Below are 21,688 nucleotides of genomic sequence, written 5' to 3'. Positions count from 1 at the left end.
ACTCGCTGTTCTTCTGTCTCTTTCTCCTCATCTCTCACTGCCTGCAACACACTTTCTCTGCCTCTCTTTCTCCCTCTTCCCATCCTGAGAGGAAGAGGGAGAGATTGAGATTGTGTGCAGAGTGAGATAGAGATGGAGGGAGAAAAGTGGAGAGATAAACTTGGAAAGTGAGTAACAGAGAGAAGAAATAGGGTTTCAGAGAGCAGAAGAGATTGGAAGAGAGAGATAGAGATGGAGAGAGATTACCAGCAAGTGAGTTTACCAGAGATTACCTCTCTCTCAGTGCCTATCACTCCTTTCCAATTTTTTACCTTCTCCATCTATTATTCTCCTTCTCCCCCGATGTTTCAGACTCCATGCCACTCGCTCATATGTCTGTGTATACTGCAATGAAGGATTACATCAAATTATTATGTTTTACATTTGCTCTTTCAATCTAACTGAACAATCTCTCAGATTGTGAACAGAGGGGCCTTGGAATGACTGTCCACTGTTTCCTCAGGGTAACAGGACAGGTGGATAAGGTGGTGAAGAATGCTTACAGAATACTTTCCTTTATTGGCCGATGTAGAGAATATAACAGCAGGGAGGTTATGCTAGAACTGTATAAAACACTAGTTCGACCACAACTAGAGTACAGTGTACAGTTCTGGTCACCACATTACAGGAAGGATGTGATCACTCCAGGGAGGGTACAGAGGAGATTGACAGAGGATGTTGTCAGTAACGGAGAATTTTAACTATGAGTAAAGATTGGATAGGCTGGAATTGTTTTCTTTGGAACAGAGAAGGTTGAAGGGAAGATTTAATTGAGGTGTATAAAATAGTGACAGGCCTTGATAGAGTGGCTTGGAAGGACCCATTTCCCTTAACAGAGGAGTCAAAAACCATGGGCATAGATTACAACATTTCCACACCAATATCATGAGGGTTTGGTGGCTTCCATGGTGGAATACCTGGCTGGATGTTTACAATGGAGAGTTTTCCTTCCTGATCATCAAAACTGGCCGCCTGGGCCCCAACTCCATCCACATTTCTCCCACTCTACCAGTATTTCACTCTACATACCTATCTTTCTCTGCTTGCGTACACAGCAGTGAAGAACTACATGAAATGAATATATTAGAATTAGAACATTACAGCACAGTACAGGCCCTTCGGCCCTCGATGTTGCGGCGACCTGTGAAACCATCTGACCTACACTATTCCATTTTCATCCATATGTCTATCCAATGACCACTTAAACGCCCTTAAAGTTGGCGAGTCTACTACTGTTGCAGGCAGGGAGTTCCACGCCCCTACTACTCTCTGAGTAAAGAAACTACCTCTGACATCTGTCCTATATCTATCACCCCTCAACTTAAAGCTATGTCCCCTCGTGTTTGCCATCACCATCCGAGGAAAAAGACTCTCAATATCCACCCTATCTAACCCTCTGATTATCTTATATGTCTCTATTAAGTCACCTCTCCTCCTCCTTCTCTCCAACGAAAACAACCTCAAGTCCCTCAGCCTTTCCTCGTAAGACCTTCCCTCCATACCAGGCAACATCCTAGTAAATCTCCTCTGCACCCTTTCCATAGCTTCCACATCCTTCCTACAATGTGGTGACCAGAACTGCACGCAATACTCCAGGTGCGGTCTCACCAGAGTTTTGTACAGCTGCAGCATGACCTCGTGGCTCCGAAACTCGATCCCCCCACTAATAAAAGCTAACACACCATATGCCTTCTTAACAGCCCTATTAACCTGGGTAGCAACCTTCAGGGATTTATGCACCTGGACACAAAGATCTCTCTGTTCATCGACACTACCAAGAATCTTCCCATTAGCCCAGTACTCTGCATTCCTGTTACTCCTTCCAAAGTGAATCACCTCGCACTTTTCCGCATTAAACTCCATTTGTCATCTCTCGGCCCAGCTCTGCAGCCTATCTATGTCCCTCTGAACCCTACAACATCCTTCGGCACTATCCACAACTCCACCGACCATAGTGTCATCCGCAAATTTACTAACCCACCCTTCTACACCCTCTTCCAGGTCATTTATAAAAATGACAAACAGCAGTGGCCCCAAAACAGATCCTTGCGGTACACCACTATTAACTAAACTCCAGGATGAACATTTGCCATCAACCACCACCCTCTGTCTTCTTTCAGCTAGCCAATTTCTGATCCAAAGCTCTAAATCACCTTCAACCCCATACTTCCGTATTTTCTGCAATAGCCTACCATGGGGAACCTTATCAAACGCCTTACTGAAATCCATATCCACCACATCCACTGCTTTACCCTCATCCACCTGTTTGGTCACCTTCTCGAAAAACTCAATAAGGTTTGTGAGGCACGACCTACCCGTCACAAAACCGTGCTGACTATCTCTAATGAACTTATTCTTTTCAAGATGATTATAAATCCTGTCTCTTATAACCTTTTCCAACATTTTACCCACAACCGAAGTAAGGCTCATGGTCTATAATTACCAGGGCTGTCTCTACTCCCCTTCTTGAACAAGGGGACAACATTTGCTATCCTCCAGTCTTCCGGCACTATTCCTGTCGACAATGACGACATAAAGATCAAGGACAAAGGCTCTGCAATCTCCTCCCTAGCTTCCCAGAGAATCCTAGGATAAATCCCATCTGGCCCAGGGGACTTATCTATTTTCACACTTTCCAAAATTGATAACATCTCCTCCTTGTGAAACTCAATCCCATCTAGCCTAGTAGCCTGAATCTCAGTATTCTCCTCGACAACATTTTCTTTCTCTACTGTAAATACTGACGCAAAATATTCATTTAACACTTCCCCTACCTCCTCTCATTCCACACACAGCTTCCCACTACTGTCCTTGATTGGCCCTAATCTAACTCTAGTCATTCTTTTATTACTGATATACCTATAGAAAGCCTTAGAGTTTTCCCTGATCCTATCCGCCAATGACTTCTCGTGTCCTCTCCTCGCTCTTCTTCGCTCTCCCTTTAGATCCTTCCTGGCTAGCTTGTAACTCTCAAGCGCCCTATTCTCCCTCTCAATCCACCCCAACAATCTCTCTCTCTCCAACCTTGTCCCTCTCGACAGCCCTCTCTCTGCCTGCATATCTAAGCCTCTCTCCCTTTGCCTCCCTCTTAGTGTCAGAGATAGCAGGAGGGAGAGATAGAGAGAGGAAGACAGAGAGAGACACAGAGAACAACCCCGCCTTCTCCAATCTCTCCACATAACTGAGGTCCCTCATCTCTGGAACCATTCTTGTGAATCTTTTCTGCACCCTCTCTAATGCCCCCACATTCATCCTAAAGTACGCTGTCCAGAATTGGACAATGCTCCAGTTGAAGGCAAACCAGCGTTTTACAAAGGTCATATTTTCCTTGCTTTTCTATTCAATGTATCTATTTCTAATCTCACGATCCCTTATGCCGTTTAACCACTTTCTGAACCTGCCCTGCCACCTTCAGTGATTGGTGCACAAATAACCCCCACATGTATCTGTTCCTGCACCTACTTTAGAATTCTATCCTTTACTTGATATCTTCTCACCCCCTTTTTCCTAACTGTGGAGGCGGAAGATGCGGGCAGGGTTCTTAATGAATACAATGCAACTGTCTTCACAAAAGAGGGGTCGACTCAGACATTGTAGTCAATGAGGTGGGGTTTGAAATATTGAACGGGATAAACAGTGAGAGAGGAAATATTCAGGGGTTTAGCATCTTTGAAAGCTGAAAATTCACCAGGCTCAGACTGTTTAGAGGGGCAAGGGTGGATTGTACTGTTGATTAACAAGGGTGAAAGTAATAGACTGAGTAATTACAGGCCATCCAGCCTCATCACAGTGGAGGGAGAATTATTGGGCACAAGGGAATGATTGATTCCTTTCTAGTACTGTGTGTCTCAATGTCTCCATGTCTGTGGCTCTGTCACAATTTGAGCACTACCCTCACATGGGTGAGGAGTCGATCTCTGGAATAAATGTCCCAGTGTTGTGGTAACATAAAACGTCCACCGAGAACCAGCCTAAAATGACGGACTAATGTTTGTAGATTTCCACAGATGTTTGAGAGAGGAATGAGAGACAGACAGAAAGAGAGACAAAGAGAGAGACGCAGACAAAGACACAGAGAGTGACAGCAAGATATTTGTCATTGGACAGAGGAAGAGGAGGAGGCCATTTGGCCCCTCAACCCTCTTCTGTCATTCAATGTTCTCATGGCTGATGTGTGATCTAACTCCTTGTCCCTATCTTTGCCCCTGAATACCTTTGGTTAACAAAAATCTATCAATCTCAGATTTAAAATCTAACAAGTGTCTCAGCAACAATTGCCGTTTGTGGAAGTGGAGTTCCAAAACTGATACCACACCTGGTGTGTTGATGTGTTTCTTCATTTCACTCCTGAAAGGATTTTAGACTGCGTTTCCATTTTTAGACTGTGCCCCCAAGTTCCTGACCCCGCAGCCAGTGGGAATTGTTACTCTCTGCCCACCCGTTCTGTTTCCCTTATTATCTTGTAAACATTCATCAAATAACCCCATAACCTTTTAAATTCCAGAGAAAAAACATGTTGGAGCAGGAGGGGAGACTGGAGCAGATGGTTTGGGAAAGTGGATAAACTGAAGCAATGGATGAGGAGACCGAGGATTCAATACAGTTAGAGGAGAGGCTGAGATTCACAGGGAGAGACTGCAGCAGAGTGTTAGAGGAAATCGAATCTATAGATCCCAGTAATACAACTCAATTCATACATTCAAACAATAATCCCTGTGGTTATTGGTGTTGGAGAACCGTTCACTGTTTCTACAATATAGTCAATATATTTAGTTTGCACAGGCTATTAAAGATAAATTTAAATATATTTCTGATGTCAGCCTCGCTCTTTATTGAATTCAGTGGTCACAGAGATTTCAAAGTGCAGTATTTATATAATGAATTACCATCAGTGAAGAACTGATTCTATTCTGTTTGTTCAGTCACTAAGTAAGGAATAGGAACTTTCTATGGAACAAAATGAGGACCTGAAAGAAATAAACACAGAGGATCAAGTCCAACAGGAAAATGAATACAATCTGACAACAGACAAATTCAACTCACAGTTTCTCTCACTAATTGTTCTGGACATTCCAGCACTTCATGATAGTGAATTATTCACACTTCTGCTTCATGCTCTTTCTCTTTACTTCTGCCTATCTCTTTCCGTCTGTTTCATTCTCCCTGCTCCTTTTCTCCTTCCCTATCTCTCCGGAGTACTCACACCCTGCAAACTGTTAGCTAATGCAACTTTTCACATATGATTTATTCCTAACATTCTACGTCTGTGTTCTGTTCACCAGCCCCAGGTTCAATGATTCTATTCTCAGAGTCAATTTGTTCAATGGTGAAACCTCTGTGAATAATTTAATGTATCGACAGAACACTCAAGTCTCCACCTGTTCACCTAGACTCTTCACTTCATCTACAATACATGGAATAAACAGGATTGAAAGCTACTTCCAGACAAACCTCACAATCATTGAAATTCCTTCTCCTGGAATTATGAAGTCATCTGTTCGAATGTGGGATTGTTTAATTAATAAAACACCAACATCAGCGCTGCAGCTGATAATCTACAGATAAATGGGAAAAAAGACTATTGATACCAACTGACAGAGTGAAAACCAGTTAAACATCACATCAATACTTTCTATTTTACAATGTAGTCCAGTGACAGTGAAGGTCCACAGTGAAGCAGAGAAAGAGAAGTGAAAGTGTCAGCAGCAAACTCAGTTCAGTAGCCAAACTTCTGAAGCAGCGTCAGACACACACAGAATGAAATAATATTTGATAACATTGATAATCAATAAATACATAGAAATCCCAGTTAAACTGAGCCATGTTATTGGGGAAGGAGGACAGCGTGCTTTCCACTTGTGACACTGAGACTGTGAGATGTCCCATTATTGATCACCAAAATCTAAAGATTCATATAAATAATCCAGGACGGATTTGGTCCACATCATGAAATTGTTAAAAACTCCTGATTGTTTGATTTTTGATCTTAACCAAAACACCTCATTCAAAAGCATTCGCTACACAGAATAATCCAGTAAGAATGCAACGGCTACCGAAACCAATACCATTAAAGACATGATACAACGCCTGCAAGAATGAAAGAGTAGACGATGAGGAGATTCCATCTGTAAATTGCTGGAAAATAACAGGCGGTTGTGCAAAACACACAGTGAGAAATAATACCCAGTACAGCAGCACAGTTAACATGAATTTACACCATTAACAGCTGAGATACTGGCTTACCAGGAACTCCAATTGCTGCAAGTATAGGATAGTAAATGTCTTCTTTCTGATACTTTACTGGTTATTCCATTTCTGTGAGAAGCAGAGTCTTCTGTTAGCCTTGAATCCACAGCTCCACCAGGCACTCTGAGCTGATCCATTCCAATGGGTCCTGATTTATACAGGGGACAAGTCTCCACTGACATGGTTATACCCTGATCATTGCTATTACTTACACTCTCCTGAACAAACACATTACATCAGCAGCTTTGACTCTGATGTAAATAATGTGGTGGATAAAACACAATCATTTCAATGTCAATGATATTTTCTGAATAAGACCTCTCTCGGAACAAACCTGAATTCTGTACTCATACTGGATGGATGTGACAATTATGAGTGGCGTCATTTACATTTTCCATGTTATTGTATTGACCTTGTTTACTCCTGGCATTTCTATTGTAAATGTAACTGATCTGTCTGTAGTGGACACTGAATCCAGGGACAAAATCAATCCCGTTTCACTCTGTTCCTGCCTTTTTCCAGTTAAAATGTGAACTTTGAGGATCTGATTCGAGACCATTTCCAGGGCTACAGCCTAAAAGCTACTGTGAGTGATATTACGGGACAAACACTGCGGATATTCATGAAGGAGGCAGCCGCAAAGTGATAATACTACTGCTTAAGTAATCCAGAGGCCCAACCTAATTGTCTGAGGACAGGGGTTCAAATCCCACCATGGCAGCTGCATAAAATAGAGGGAGCTCCCTCTCTATTTATAAAGTGGAGGGATCAGCTTCTATATATATAAAGTGGAGGAAGCTCCCGCTCTACGTATAAAATGGAGGGAACACCCTCCCTAAATATAAAGTGGAGGGAGCTCCGTCTCTACGTATAAAATGGAGGGAACACCCTCTCTAAATATAAAGTGGAGGGAGCACACTCTCCATGTATAAAGTGGAGGGAGCTCCCTCTCTATGTATAAAGTGGAGGGAGCTCCCTCTCTTTGTATAAAGTGGCTGGAGCTCCCTCTCTACATATAAAGTGGAGGGAGCTCCCTCTCTACTTGTAATGTGGAGGGCGATGAAAGACAAAGGAGAGAGGGAAATGTAAACAAATGGAGAAATGGAGAGATAGACGAAATAAAAGACAGTGAGAGACAGAAGAGATAGCTAAGTGAGAGCTTGACAGAACCCCAGTGGCAATCGCCATTGTCTGACCAGTCCAGTATTGATGATTTAGTGCGAGTCTTTTAGAACTGAGTGTTGGCTCAGTGTTTAGTATTTTCAAACTGCAGTCGCATTCCCAACAGGGGCAAGTGTTACAGATTCAAAATTAACCAGGGAATGGCTCGAAGTATTGCTGTCAAAGTGGAGAAACTATAATAAAAGACCCACTCAGTGACTCTCCCTGTGGAGATATCATAATGACAGTACCACTCAGTGACTCACAAAGTGGAGATACTAAAATAACAGATCCACTCAGTGACTCTCCCTGTGGAGATACTAGAATAACAGACCCACTCAGTGACTCTCCCTGTGGAGATACTATAATAAAAGTCCCACTCAGTGACTCTCAATGTGGAGATCCTTCAATAACAGACCCACTGGTTGACTTACCCTGTGGTGATACTATAATAACAGACACACTCAGTGACTCTCAAAGTGGAGATAATATAATAAAAGAGCAACTCAGTGACTCTAAAAGTGGAGATACTTTAATGACAGACCCACTGAGTGACTCTCCCTGTGGAGATATTATAATAAAAGACCCGCTCAGTGACTGTCAAAGTGGAGATACTATAATAAAAGACCCACTCAGTGACTCTCCCAGTGGAGATACTATAATAACAGACCCACTCAGTGACTCTCCCTGTGGAGACATTAGAATAAAAGACCCACTCAGTGACTGTCAAAGTGGAGATACTATAATAAAAGACCCACTCAGTGCCTCTCCCTGAGGAGATTCTATAATAACAGACCCACTCAGTGACTTTACCTGTGGAGATACTCTGATAAAAGACCCACTCAGTGTCTGTCAAAGTGCAGATACTATAATCCAGACCCACCCAGTGACTCTCCCTCTGGAGATACTATAATAACAGTCCCACTCAGTGACTCACAAAGTGGAGATACTTTAATAACAGACCCACTGAGTGACTCTCCGTGTCGAGATACTAGAATAACAAAGTCAGTCTGTAACTGCCAGAGTCGAGGTACTATAATAACAGACCCAATCAATGACTATCACTGTGGAGATACGATAATAACAGGCCCACTCAGTGACTCTCTCTGTGGAGATACTATGGTAACAGACCCACTCAGTGACTCTCCCTGTGGTGATACTGTAGTAACAGACCCACTCCGTGACTCTCCCCGTGGCGATACTATAATAACAGACACACTCTGTGACTCTCCATGTGGAGATACTATAATAACAATGCCATTCTGTGACTCCCCTGTCGAGGTACTAGAATAACAGACCCAATCAATGGCTATCACAGTGGAGATGCTATAATAACAGACCCACTCAGTGACTCTCCCTGTGGTGATACTATAGTAACAGACCCACTTCGTGACACTTCCCGTGGAGATACTATAATAACAGACCCACTCAGTGACTCTCCCTGTGGAGATACTATAATAACAATGGCAGTCTGTAACTGCCATAGTCGAGGTACTATAATAACAGATCCAATCAATGATTATCACTGTGGAGATACTATAATAACAGACCCACTCAGTGACTCTCTGTGGAGATGCTATAATAAGAGACCCACTCAGTGACTCTCACCTTGGATATACTATGATAACTGACGCACTCATTGACTCTCGCTGAGGAGATACTATAATAACAGACCAATTCAGTGACTCTCCCTGTGGAGATACTATAATAACAGCCCCACTCAGTGAGTCTCCCCGTGGAGATACTACCGTAACTGACCCACTCAGTGACTCTCCCTGTGGTGATACTGTCGTAACAGACCCACTCCGTGACTCTCACCGTGGAGATACCATAATAACAATGCCAGTCTGTGACTACCCTGTCGATGTACTATAATAACAGACCCACTCAATGGCTATCACAGTGGAGATACTATAATAACAGACCCACTCAGTGACTCTCTCTGTGGAGATACTAAAATAACAGACCCACTCAGTGACTCTCCCCGTGGAGATACTATAGTAACAGACACACTCAGTGACTCTCCCTGTGGTGATACTATAGTAACAGACCCACTTCGTGACACTCCCTGTGGAGATACTAAAATAACAGACCCACTCAGTGACTCTCCCTGTGGAGATACTATAATAACAATGTCAGTCTGCAACTGCCAGAGTCGAGGTACTATAACAACAGACCCAATCAATGACTATCACTGTGGAGATACTATAATAACAGACCCACTCAGTGACTCTCTCTGTGGAGATGCTATAATAACAGACCCACTCAGTGACTCTCACCTTGGATATACCATGATAACTGACGCACTCATTGACTCTCGCTGAGGAGATACTATAATAACAGACCAACTCAGTGACTCTCCCTGTGGAGATACTATAATAACAGACCCATTCAATGACTCTCTCTGTGGAGATACTGTAATACCAGTCTCACTCGGTGTCTCTCCCTGTGGAGATACTATAATCACACACCCACTCAGTGACTCTCCCTGAGGAGAAAGTACAGTAACAGACCAACTCAGTGACTCTACCTCTGGAGATTCTATAATAACAGACCAATCATTGACTCTCACTGTGAGGATCCTATCAAAACAGACCCACTCAGTGACTCTACCTGTGGAGATCCTATCACAACAGACCCAATGAATGACTCCCCCTGTGGAGATACTCTCACAGCAGACCCACTCAGTGACTCCCACTGTGGAAATACTATAAATACACACCCACTCAGTGACTTTCCATGTGGAAATACTATAAAAGCAGACCAAGTCGGTGATTCTCCCTGTGGAGATACTATAATAACAGACCCACTCAGTGACTCTCCCTGTGGAGATACTCTGATAAAAGACCCACTCAGTGTCTGTCAAAGTGGAGATACTATCATAACAGACCCACTCGGTGACTCTCCCTGTGGAGATACGATAATAACAGTCCCACTCAGTGACTGTCAAAGTGGGGAAACTATAATAAAAGACCCACTCAGTGACTCTCCCTGTGGAGATGCCATAATGACAGTACCACCCAGTGACTCACAAAGTGGAGATACTATAATAACAGATCCAGTCAGTGACTCTACCTGTGGAGATACTATAATAAAAGTCCCACTCAGTGACTCTCAATGTGGAGATACATTATTAACAGACCCACTGAGTGACTTACCCTGTGGTGATACTATAATAACAGACACACTAATGACTCTCAAAGTGGAGATAATATAATAAAAGAGCAACTCAGTGACTCTAAAAGTGGAGATACTTTAATAACAGACCCACTGAGTGACTCTCCATGTGGAGATATTACAATAACAGTCCCACTCAGTGACTCACAAAGTGGAGATACGATAATAAAAGACCCACTCAGTGACTCTCCCAGTGGAGATACTCTGAAAAAAGACCCACTCAGTGACTGTCAAAGTGGAGATACTATAAAAACAGAGCCACTCAGTGACTCTCCCTGTGGAGATACTCTGAAAAAAGACCCACTCAGTGACTGTCAAAGTGGAGATACTATAATAACAGACCCACTCGGTGACTCTCCCTGTGGAGATACTATAATAAGAGTACCACTCAGTGACTCACTAAGTAGAGATACTAGAATAACAGACCCACTCAGTGACTCTCCCTGCGGAGATACTATAATAAAAGTCCCACTCAGTGACTCTCAATGTGGAGATCCTTCAATAACAGACCCACTGGTTGACTTACCCTGTGGTGATACTATAATAACAGACACACTCAGTGACTCCCAAAGTGGAGATAATATAATAAAAGAGCAACTCAGTGACTCGAAAAGTGGAGATACTTTAATGACAGACCCACTGAGTGACTCTCCCTGTGGAGATATTATAATAAAAGACCCGCTCAGTGACTGTCAAAGTGGAGATACTATAATAAAAGACCCACTCAGTGACTCTCGCTGTGGAGATACTATAATAACAGACCCACTCAGTGACTCTCCCTGTGGAGACATTAGAATAAAAGACCCACTCAAAGACTGTCAAAGTGGAGATACTATAATAAAAGACCCACTCAGTGCCTCTCCCTGAGGAGATTCTATAATAACAGACCCACTCAGTGACTTTACCTGTGGAGATACTCTGATAAAAGACCCACTCAGTGTCTGTCAAAGTGCAGATACTATAATCCAGACCCACCCAGTGACTCTCCCTCTGGAGATACTATAATAACAGTCCCACTCAGTGACTCACAAAGTGGAGATACTTTAATAACAGACCCACTGAGTGACTCTCCGTGTGGAGATACTAGAATAACAAAGTCAGTCTGTAACTGCCAGAGTCGAGGTACTATAATAACAGACCCAATCAATGACTATCACTGTGGAGATACGATAATAACAGGCCCACTCAGTGACTCTCTCTGTGGAGATGCTATAATAACAGAACCACTCAGTGAGTCTCCCCGTGGAGATACTATGGTAACAGACCCACTCAGTGACTCTCCCTGTGGTGATACTGTAGTAACAGACCCACTCCGTGACTCTCCCCGTGGCGATACTACAATAACAGACACACTCTGTGACTCTCCATGTGGAGATACTATAATAACAATGCCATTCTGTGACTCCCCTGTCGAGGTACTAGAATAACAGACCCAATCAATGATTATCACTGTGGAGATACTATAATAACAGACCCACTCAGTGACTCTCTGTGGAGATGCTATAATAAGAGACCCACTCAGTGACTCTCACCTTGGATATACTATGATAACTGATGCACTCATTGACTCTCGCTGAGGAGATACTATAATAGCAGACCAATTCAGAGACTCTCCCTGTGGAGATACTATAATAACAGCCCCACTCATTGAGTCTCCCCGTGGAGATACTACCGTAACTGACCCACTCAGTGACTCTCCCTGTGGTGAAACTGTAGGAACAGACCCACTCCGTCACTCTCACCGTGGAGATACTATAATAACAATGCCAGTCTGTGACTCCCCTGTCGATGTACTATAATAACAGACCCACTCAATGGCTATCACTGTGGAGATACAATAATAACCGACCCACTCAGTGACTCTCTCTGTGGAGATACGATAATAACAGACCCACTCAGTGACTCTCCCCGTGGAGATACTATAGTAACAGACCCACTTCGTGACACTCCCTGTGGAGATACTAAAATAACAGACCCACTCAGTGACTCTCCCTGTGGAGATACTATAATAACAATGTCAGTCTGTAACTGCCAGAGTCGAGGTACTATAACAACAGACCCAATCAATGACTATCACTGTGGAGATACTATAATAACAGACCCACTCAGTGACTCTCTCTGTGGAGATGCTATAATAACAGACCCACTCAGTGACTCTCACCTTGGATATTCCATGATAACTGACGCACTCATTGAATCTCGCTGAGGAGATACTATAATAACAGACCAACTCAGTGACTCTCCCTGTGGAGATACTATAATAACAGACCCACTCAATGACTCTCTCTGTGGAGATACTGTAATACCAGACTCACTCGGTGTCTCTCCCTGTGGAGATACTATAATAACACACCCACTCAGTGACTCTCCCTGAGGAGAAAGTACAGTAACAGACCAACTCAGTGACTCCACCTCTGGAGATTCTATAATAACAGACCAATCATTGACTCTCACTGTGAGGATCCTATCATAACAGACCCACTCAGTGACTCTCCCTGTGGAGATCCTATTACAACAGACCCAATGAATGACTCCCCCTGTGGAGATACTCTCACAGCAGACCCACTCAGTGACTCCCACTGTGGAAATACTATAAATACACACCCACTCAGTGACTTTCCATGTGGAAATACTATAAAAGCAGACCAAGTCGGTGATTCTCCCTGTGGAGATACTATAATAACAGATCCACTCAGTGACTCTCCCTGTGGAGATACTATAATAAAAGTCCCACTCAGTGACTCTCAATGTGGAGATACTTTATTAACAGACCCATTGAGTGACTTACCCTGTGGTGATACTATAATAACAGACACACTAATGACTCTCAAAGTGGAGATAATATAATAAAAGAGCAACTCAGTGACTCTAAAAGTGGAGATACTTTAATAACAGACCCACTGAGCGACTCTCCATGTGGAGATATTATAATAACAGTCCCACTCAGTGACTCACAAATTGGAGATACGATAATAAAAGACCCACTCAGTGACTCTCAATGTGGAGATACTCTGAAAAAAGACCCACTCAGTGACTGTCAAAGTGTAGATACTATAAAAACAGAGCCACTCAGTGACTCTCCCTGTGGAGATACTCTGAAAAAAGACCCACTCAGTGACTGTCAAAGTGGAGATACGATAATAACAGACCCACTCGGTGACTCTCCCTGTGGAGATACCATAATAAGAGTACCACTCAGTGACTCACAAAGTAGAGATACTATAATAACAGATCCAGTCAGTGACTCTCCCTGTGGAGATACTAAAATAAAAGTCCCACTCAGTGACTCTCAATGTGCAGATACTTAATTAACAGACCCACTGAGTGACTTACCCTGTGGTGATACTATAATAACAGACACACTAATGACTCTCAAAGTGGAGATAATATAATAAAAGAGCAACTCAGTGACTCGAAAAGTGGAGATACTTTAATAACAGACCCACTCAGTGACTCTCCCTGTGGAGATATTATAATAACAGTCCCACTCAGTGACTGTCAAAATAGAGAAACTATAATAACAGATCCACTCACTGACTCTCCCTGTGGAGATACTATAATAAAAGTCCCACTCAGTGACTCTCAATGTGGAGATACTTAAATAACAGACCCACTGAGTCACTCTCCCTGTGGAGACATTATAATAAAAGACCCACTCAGTGACTCTCCCTGTGGAGATACTATAATAACAGACCCACTCAGTGACTCTCCCTGTGGAGATATTAGAACAAAAGACCCACTCAGTGACTGTCAAAGTGGAGATACTACAATAAAACACCCACTCAGTGACTCTTCCTGTGGAGATACTATAATAACAGACCCACTCAGTGACTGTCAAAGTGGAGATACTAGAATAAAAGTCCCACTCAGTGACTCTCCCTGAGGAGATACTATAATAACACACCCATTCAGTGACTTTACCTGTGGAGATACTCTGATAAAAGACCCACTCAGTGTCTGTCAAAGTGCAGGTGCTATAATAACAGACCCACTCGGTGACTCTCCCTCTAGAGATACTATAATAACAGTCCCACTCAGTGACTCACAAAGTGGAGATACTATAATAAAAGGCCCACTCAGTGACTCTCACTGTGGAGATACTATAATAACAGTACCACTCGGCGACTCACAAAGTGGAGATACTATAATAGCAGACCCACTCAGTGACTCTCCCTGTGGAGATACTATAATAATAGTCCCACTCAGTGACACTCAAATTGGAGATACTTTAATAACAGATCCACTGAGTGACTCTCAAAGAGGAGATACTATAATAACAGACCCACTCAGTGACTCTCAAAGTGGCGATACTTTAATAACAGACCCACTGGGTGACTCTCCCCGTGGAGATATTATAATAAAAGACCCACTCATTGACTCACAAAGTGGAGATACGATAATAAAAGACCCACTCAGTGACGCTCCCTGTGGAGATACTATAATACCAGTTCCACTCAGTGACTTTCCCTGTGTTGATACGATAATAACAGACCAACTCAGTGACTCTCAAAGTGGCGATAATATAATAAAAGACCCACTCAGTGAATGTCAAAGTGGAGATTCTATAATAAAAGACCCACTCAGTGACTCACAAAGTGGAGATACGATAATAAAAGACCTACTCAGTGACTCACAAAGTGGATTTACTACAATAAAAGACCCACTCAGTGACTGTCAAAGTGGAGATACTATAATAACAGACCCACTCAGTGACTCTCCCTGTGGAGATACTCTGAAAAAAGACCCACTCAGTGACTCTCCCTGTGGAGATACTGTCATAACAGACCCACTCGGTGATTCTCCCTGTGGAGATACGAGAATAAGAGTACCACTCAGTGACTCACAAAGTAGAGATACTAGAATATCAGACCCACTCTGTGACTCACAAAGTGGAGATACTATAATGAAAGACCCACTCAGTGACTCTCCCTGTGGAGATACTACAATAAGAGTACCACTAAGTGACTCACAAAGTGGAGATACTAGAATAACAGACCCACTCAGTGACTCTCAAAGTGGAGATACTATTACAAAAGAAGCACTCAGTGACTGTCAAAGTGGAGATACTATAAGAAAAGACCCACACAGTGACTCACAAAGTGGAGATACTATAATAAAAGACCCACTCAGTGACTCTCAAAGTGGAGTTACTATCATGAAAGAACCACTCAGTGTCTGTCAAAGTGGATATACTATAATAACAGACCGACTTGGTGACTCTCCCTGTGGAGATACTATAATAACAGTACCACTCAGTGACTCACACAGTGGAGATACTACAATAAAAGAACCACTCAGTGACTCTCCCTAAGGAGATACAATAATAACAGTACCACTCAGTGACTCACAAAGTGGCGAAACTATAATAAAAGACCCACTCAGTGTCTGTCCAAGTGGAGATACTATAATAACAGACCCACTCGGTGACCCTCACTGTGGAGATACAATAAAAACAGACCCAGTCAGTGACTCTCCCTATGGAGGTACTAGAATAACAGACCCACTCAGGGACTGTCAAAGTGGAGATACTATAATAACAGACCCACTCGGTGACTTTCCCTGTGGAGATACTATCATAACAGTCCCACTCAGTGAGTCACAAAGTGGAGATACTGTAATAAAAGACCCACTCAGTGACTCTCCCTGTGGAGATACTATAATAACTGTACCACTCAGTGACTCACAAAGTGGAGAAACTATAATAACCGTCCCACACAGTGACTCTCCCTCTGGAGATACTATAATAACCGACCCACTCAGTGACTCTCCCCGTGGAGATACTAGATTAAAATACCCACTCAGTGACTGTCAAAGTGGAAATGCTATAATAAAAGACCCACTCAGTGACTCTCCCTGTGGAGATACTATAATAACAGACCCACTCAGTGACTCTCCCTGTGGAGATACTCTGATTAAAGACCCACTCAGTGACTGTCAAAGTGGAGATACTACAATAACAGACCCACTCAGTGACTCTCCCTGTGGAGATACTCTGATAAAAGACCCACTCCGTGTCTGTCAAAGTGGATATACTATAATAACAGACCCACTCAGTGACTCACCCTGTGGAGATACTAAAATAACAGTACCACTCAGTGACTCTCAAAATGGAGATACTTTAAAAACAGACCCACTGAGTGACACTCCCTGTGGATATATTATAATAACAGTCCCACTTAGTGACTTTCCCTCTGGTGCTACTATAATAACAGACCCACTCAGTGACTCTCAAAGTGGACAAACTATAATAACAGACCCACTCAGTAACTCTCAAAGTGGTGATACTTTAATAACAGAACCACTGAGTGACTCTCCCTGTGGAGCTACTATAATAACAGTCCCACTCAGTGACTTTCCCTGTGGTGATACTATAATAACAGACTCACTCAGTGACTCTCCCTGTGCAGATACTATAACAACAGTCCCACTCAGTGACTCTCCCTGTGGAGATACAAGGATAAAAGACCGCTCAGTGACTGTCAAAGTGGAGATACTATCATAACAGACCCACTCAGTGACTCACCCTGTGGAGATACTATAATAACAGACCCACTCAGTGACTCTCAAAGTGGAGATACTTTAATAACAGACCCACTGAGTGACTCTCCCTGTGAAGATACTATAATAACAGTCCCACTCAGTGACTTTCCCTATGTTGATACGATAATAACAGACCCACTCAGTGACTCTCAAAGTGGAGATACTATACTAAAAGACCCACTCAGTGACTGTCAAAGTGGAGATTCTATAATAAAAGACCTACTCAGTGACTCACAAAGTGGAGATTCTATAATAAAAGACCCACTCAGTGACTCACAAAGTGGAGATACGATAATAAAAGACCTACTCAGTGACTCACAAAGTGGATTTACTACAATAAAAGACCCACTCAGTGACTGTCAAAGTGGAGATACTATAATAACAGACCCACTCAGTGACTCTCCCTGTGGAGATACTCTGAAAAAAGACCCACTCAGTGACTCTCCCTGTGGAGATACTGTCATAACAGACCCACTCGGTGATTCTCCCTGTGGAGATACGAGAATAAGAGTACCACTCAGTGACTCACAAAGTAGAGATACTAGAATATCAGACCCACTCTGTGACTCACAAAGTGGAGATACTATAATGAAAGACCCACTCAGTGACTCTCCCTGTGGAGATACTACAATAAGAGTACCACTAAGTGACTCACAAAGTGGAGATACTAGAATAACAGACCCACTCAGTGACTCTCAAAGTGGAGATACTATTACAAAAGAAGCACTCAGTGACTGTCAAAGTGGAGATACTATAAGAAAAGACCCACACAGTGACTCACAAAGTGGAGATACTATAATAAAAGACCCACTCAGTGACTCTCAAAGTGGAGTTACTATCATGAAAGAACCACTCAGTGTCTGTCAAAGTGGATATACTATAATAACAGACCGACTTGGTGACTCTCCCTGTGGAGATACTATAATAACAGTACCACTCAGTGACTCACACAGTGGAGATACTACAATAAAAGAACCACTCAGTGACTCTCCCTAAGGAGATACAATAATAACAGTACCACTCAGTGACTCACAAAGTGGCGAAACTATAATAAAAGACCCACTCAGTGTCTGTCCAAGTGGAGATACTATAATAACAGACCCACTCGGTGACCCTCACTGTGGAGATACAATAAAAACAGACCCAGTCAGTGACTCTCCCTATGGAGGTACTAGAATAACAGACCCACTCAGGGACTGTCAAAGTGGAGATACTATAATAACAGACCCACTCGGTGACTTTCCCTGTGGAGATACTATCATAACAGTCCCACTCAGTGAGTCACAAAGTGGAGATACTGTAATAAAAGACCCACTCAGTGACTCTCCCTGTGGAGATACTATAATAACTGTACCACTCAGTGACTCACAAAGTGGAGAAACTATAATAACCGTCCCACACAGTGACTCTCCCTCTGGAGATACTATAATAACCGACCCACTCAGTGACTCTCCCCGTGGAGATACTAGATTAAAATACCCACTCAGTGACTGTCAAAGTGGAAATGCTATAATAAAAGACCCACTCAGTGACTCTCCCTGTGGAGATACTATAATAACAGACCCACTCAGTGACTCTCCCTGTGGAGATACTCTGATTAAAGACCCACTCAGTGACTGTCAAAGTGGAGATACTACAATAACAGACCCACTCAGTGACTCTCCCTGTGGAGATACTCTGATAAAAGACCCACTCCGTGTCTGTCAAAGTGGATATACTATAATAACAGACCCACTCAGTGACTCACCCTGTGGAGATACTAAAATAACAGTACCACTCAGTGACTCTCAAAATGGAGATACTTTAAAAACAGACCCACTGAGTGACACTCCCTGTGGATATATTATAATAACAGTCCCACTTAGTGACTTTCCCTCTGGTGCTACTATAATAACAGACCCACTCAGTGACTCTCAAAGTGGACAAACTATAATAACAGACCCACTCAGTAACTCTCAAAGTGGTGATACTTTAATAACAGAACCACTGAGTGACTCTCCCTGTGGAGCTACTATAATAACAGTCCCACTCAGTGACTTTCCCTGTGGTGATACTATAATAACAGACTCACTCAGTGACTCTCCCTGTGCAGATACTATAACAACAGTCCCACTCAGTGACTCTCCCTGTGGAGATACAAGGATAAAAGACCGCTCAGTGACTGTCAAAGTGGAGATACTATCATAACAGACCCACTCAGTGACTCACCCTGTGGAGATACTATAATAACAGACCCACTCAGTGACTCTCAAAGTGGAGATACTTTAATAACAGACCCACTGAGTGACTCTCCCTGTGAAGATACTATAATAACAGTCCCACTCAGTGACTTTCCCTATGTTGATACGATAATAACAGACCCACTCAGTGACTCTCAAAGTGGAGATACTATACTAAAAGACCCACTCAGTGACTGTCAAAGTGGAGATTCTATAATAAAAGACCTACTCAGTGACTCACAAAGTGGAGATACGATAATAAAAGACCCACTCAGTGACTCTCCCTGTGGAGATACTATAACAACAGACCCACTCAGTGACTCTCCCTGTGGAGATACTCTGAAAAAAGACCCACTCAGTGACTGTCAAAGTGGAGATACTATAATAACAGACCCACTCGGTGACTTTCCCTGTGGAGATACTATCATAACAGTCCCACTCAGTGACTCACAAAGTGGAGATACTATAATAAAAGACCCACTCACTGACTCTCCCTGCGGAGATACTATAATAACAGTACCACTCAGTGACTCACAAAGTGGAGAAACTATAATAACAGTCCCACACAGTGACTCACCCTCTGGAGATACAATAATAACCGACCCACTCAGTGACTCTCCCCGTGGAGATACTAGATTAAAAGACCCACTCAGTGACTGTCAAAGTGGAGATACGATAATAAAAGACCCACTCACTGACTCTCCCTGTGGAGATACTATAATAACAGACCCACTCAGTGACTCTCCCTGTGGAGATACTCTGATTAAAAACCCACTCAGTGACTGTCAAAGTGGAGATACTATAATAACAGACCCAAACAGTAACTCTCCCTGTGGAGATACTAAAATAACAGTCCCACTCAGTGACTCACAAAGTGGAGATACTATAATAAAAGACCCACTCAGTGACTCTCCCTGTGGAGATACTCTGATAAAAGACCGACTCAGTGTCTGTTAAAGTGGAGATACTATAATAACAGACCCACTCAGTGACTCACCCTGTGGAGATACTAAAATAACAGTACCACTCAGTGACTCTCAAAATGGAGATACTTTAAAAACAGACCCACTGTGACTCTCCCTGTGGATATATTATAATAACAGTCCCACTTAGTGACTTTCCCTCTGGTGCTACTGTAATAACAGACCCACTCAGTACCTCACAAAGTGGTGATACTTTAATAACAGAACCACTGAGTGACACTCCCTGTGGAGCTACTATCTTAACAGACCCACTCAGTGACTCTCAAAGTGGAGATACTGTAATAAAATACCAACTCAGTGACTCTCCCTGTGGAGATACTATAACAACAGTCCCACTCAGTGACTCTCCCTGTGGAGATACAAGGATAAAAGACCGCTCAGTGACTGTCAAAGTGGAGATACTATAATAAAAGACCCACACAGTGACTCTCCCTGTGGAGATACTACAATTACAGACCCACTCAGTGACTCTCCCTGTGGAGATACTATAATAACAGACCCACTCAGTGACTCTCAAAGTGGAGATACTATAATAACAGACCCACTCAGTGACTCTCAAAGTGGAGATACTTTAATAACAGACCCACTGAGTGACTCTCCCTGTTAAGATACTATAATAACATTCCCACTCAGTGACTTTCCCTATGTTGATACTCTAATAACAGACCCACTCAGTGACTCTCAAAGTGGAGATACTACACTAAAAGACCCACTCTGTGACTGTCAAAGTGGAGATTCTATAATAAAAGACCTACTCAGTGACTCACAAAGTGGAGATACGATAATAAAAGACCCACTCAGTGACTCTCCCTGTGGAGATACTATAATAAGAGTACCACCCAGTGACTCACAAAGTAGAGATACTAAAATAAAAGACCGACTCAGTGACTCTCCCTGTGGAGATACTACAATAAGAGGACCACTAAGTGACTCACAAAGTGGAGATACTAGAATAAAAGACCCACTCAGTGACTCTCAAAGTGGAGATACTATAACAAAAGTCCCACTCAGTGACTGTCAAAGTGGAGATAGTATAATAAAAGACCCACACAGTGACTCACAAAGTGGAGATACTAAATAAAAGACCCAATCAGTGACTCTCACTGTGGAGATACAATAAAAACAGACCAAGTCAGTGACTCTCTCTATGGAGGTACTAGAATAAAAGACCCACTCAGTGACTGTCAAAGTGCAGATACTATAATAAAAGACCCACTCAGTGACTCTCCCTGTGGAGATACTATAATAACAGACCCACTCAGTGACTCTCCCTGTGGAGATACTCTGATAAAAGATCCACTCAGTGACTGTCAAAGTGGAGAT

The sequence above is a fragment of the Heterodontus francisci genome, chromosome X, assembly GCF_036365525.1.
Source record: "Heterodontus francisci isolate sHetFra1 chromosome X, sHetFra1.hap1, whole genome shotgun sequence".
NCBI classification, from domain to species: domain Eukaryota; kingdom Metazoa; phylum Chordata; class Chondrichthyes; order Heterodontiformes; family Heterodontidae; genus Heterodontus; species Heterodontus francisci.
This window is presented reverse-complemented; position numbering follows the sequence as displayed.